Source organism: Poecilia formosa, unplaced genomic scaffold, assembly GCF_000485575.1.
Source record: "Poecilia formosa unplaced genomic scaffold, Poecilia_formosa-5.1.2 Scaffold118, whole genome shotgun sequence".
Lineage (NCBI taxonomy): Eukaryota > Metazoa > Chordata > Actinopteri > Cyprinodontiformes > Poeciliidae > Poecilia > Poecilia formosa.
In genome coordinates this window covers 818,871-821,962 of record NW_006800057.1, presented here as the reverse complement: position 1 = coordinate 821,962, position 3,092 = coordinate 818,871, and the positions used below count along the sequence as shown (strand labels likewise).

Here is a 3,092-nt window from a genome sequence, read left to right as displayed (position 1 = left end):
GACTTCCATAACTCCCTCAACAATTTCACAAGGGTAAAGAGCTGTTACGGTATTCCAAGACCTGGGGAAAAATCCAGAGACTGTTTGTTCTGAATCCAATGGTCAGCAGTCACGCAGAGCCCTGGACCATAAAAGTTGACCTTGGAAAAGAGGCCTAAAAGCGTGGGAAGAAAACAGGTATTACTTATTGTTGCTACAGACAATCACAGCAACAAGCAACAGACTCAACAGACAGCAGTTAGACTCTCCTTTGCCTCAACAGAAGGGATCTACTGCAGGATCAACTCTTGTAACATTCAGGTAGCAAAAGTGTACACTTTTTGAAATTTCTGCAACAGGTTGCTTCTTTGTAATCAGTAAGTGTGACATTCACTATGATCCAGCATTTAGTCCTGATTCTTTTTCATCTCTTGCCATAGAGTTTATGAACCCTGTAATTTACTTCAACCCCTGAGCAGCTGCAGAGAAAAGACTCTGTTAAATCACACGACTGACACATGCCATCACACAACTCCTGCTAAATCAGTTAACTCCTCACACATGATCCTGTTATCTCTACAGAAAAGCCCAGGTTGACTATCTGCTGCTCATTTCTTATCCAGCTGATGACTGAAAAATCTTAACAACCTCTTCCATCTCTCCTCCACACTCCACATTGAGAAGTACTCTGATTCTGTCATTTTCACACTGTGGTTTCTCCACATGTCCCTTGTGAGTGTGCGCAGGTTTCCACATTGGATCCACACTGGTCTATGCTGTGTCACTTTGTGCTGTGGAGTCGGCCACAGTTTACAAAGGCGGCCCTGACACTCCCACCGCTCCCTCTGCCAACCAGAGGGAGGGCTGCCACTGGCGAGTAAGGACTCCTCTCTTTTCACCTTCTGCTTCCACAGTGGCATTCATCACTGGCTTCCAGCAGCTGGAAGAGAGAAGGTAAGGCCCTGTGATTACGTTGGTGTATTACGTAGTGAACTCCATGCAATGGATGTTTTTCCAATCAGCTTTTAGAGACATGTTTGAGTATGGTGGTGCTTCGATGAACTCCTCAAATGTGTCATTTTTGTCTTCTTTCGAATGAGACGTTTCTACGTTCAGAGTTTATGTTTGGCCATAGGATTTCAGCAACCAGGACAACAGGACAAGCTAAATATACTGTACCAGAGTGCATGAAGCGCTGTGATTATGGGTCAGAGAATTCTTTGACTTTTGAAGAAAAAAGCAACAATTCCCATCTGTGTCTTTTGGCACTCAAAACCTATCCTGGTAGTTGAGTCTGTTTCCTGAAATAACGTCTAATTACAGCGTGAACATGTGCAGAAACGATGGAGAAGTCTCCAGGAATGCTTTCTAAAATGGTCATTGGATAAGGAAGAGTCTATTCATATGCATATGTCTTCTCTCATCCTCATATGTGTACAGTTATCAGTCATTCAGTGGTTTTTGGGGATCCTCTTGAGACATCCACTGTGTCTTTGTAATGATACCTGTGTAAACTGTGGCAAACTGGGCAAGACTGCAGAAACACTGGGCTGAATGTTGGTTTCATTTAGGCAGGGAGCCGGACATTTGTCATATATGTGTATATACATTCAGGGCATTGCGAAAGTATTCACACCCTACCCTTTGTTTTCTACAATTCATGTTGCAACTACAAACATTCAATGTATTTTCCTATAATTTCATTTGCAAGGCCAACATATAATGAAATGGGAGGCAAGTTTTGTGTAGCGTGGATTTCTATTCTCAATTCTCTGAGAGAACCAAGGCTTTGCAGAGCCATTTTTCACTATAGCTTCATTTGTAAGTCTTTTGGTATCTGTCTCTACCAGCTTTAGACAAGTAGAGATTAAATTGTTCTCCCATTTTCGTTTGTAAAAGAGTTCAGGCTCAGCCAGTTTCGACAGGAAGCATGTGTTGGATTGGACTTTGACTGGATTGTTGTAACACATAAATATACTCTGATTTAAACTCAGAATGAACTGATGTAAAGATTTGGGGCAATATCAATATCCAATATTGATATTGCTATTATGGTCAATAACTGATATATATTGCTCTACCCATTCAACATCATGAAAAAATGACCAAATAAGCACTGAATCCTGCCCTGCATCACCATAAACTGTCACATGACTAAGCAAAGATCACATGACCAACCACCTCCGCTCTTCAAACACATATAAAAACAGCAATAAGAAGCATCAGCTATTAATATCAACACATTTTTACTTATCGAACCGATACTGATCTGATATGTTAATAAATGATCAGATAACCATGTCAATACAGATTTATTGTGCATCCCTCATTTAAACCAGAGGTGTCCAATTTTTTCTAATGTGCTGAAATCCAAAGTAACAAAACTTTACAATTTTTTTTAATCTGCTCAATGACAAACTGAGCATGTAACATTTTTATTTAACAATTAAAGTTGTCAGATTGTTTTTGTTGGAAAGGTATGTGTTACAAATTTGTAGAGCAATGTTTGCCTCAGTAAAATTAAGGCATCCAGTTTGCAGATTGTTTTGAGCTCAATTGTAATCTATTATCAACAACAGTACCAGTATTTTGGGTTATGGTTCGTTTGAAGAAGCTTGCTGCATTTATCCAAGTTTAATACATAAATAGAAAGCAGATATGGATGCACCAAAGTCTGCTTTTGAGTAAAAGTCATTGGATAGATGCATTTATGAACTTAAAGCTAATGCAAAATACCTGGTTAATAAAGATAAATACTGTGTAGAAACCTGGGCCAGTCTTCAGAAAGAGCTTAGAGGTGCAATAGCTCGGGGTCCTGAGTTTTGTGGTCAAAGTGCATTTATTTTTTGCACTTTGACCACATATTAAACTTGTACATGGTGTGTAGTTTTTTTTTTATATTGTTGGATTTTATTATTTTAAGCAACATTCAAATATCTGAAACGATGCCTGAGCCACCTCAACTGGCTCCACTTGACATGAAGGAGCAGCGGCTCTACTCTGAGTGCCCCCCTATTTCTAAGGGAGAGCCCAGACAACCTACGGAGAAAACCCATTTCGGCTCTTGGGGCGTGGAATGTCCCAAGAGCCAAATAATTAATAATTAATAATTG

The 3,092-nt window shown here is 39.8% G+C and overlaps 1 protein-coding gene across 1 annotated transcript in view; it reads left to right on the top strand.

Moving 5' to 3' along the window:
• The first annotated feature begins 846 nt into the window (after window positions 1–846).
• Window positions 847–3,092, top strand: part of LOC103143964 (collagen alpha-1(XXI) chain) — a 56,790-nt gene continuing 54,544 nt past the window's right edge. Inside the window, exon 1 of the mRNA XM_016675617.1 lies at window positions 847–933. The gene's annotated coding sequence lies outside the window, so the exon portion shown is untranslated. The remainder of the gene's footprint in view (window positions 934–3,092) is intronic.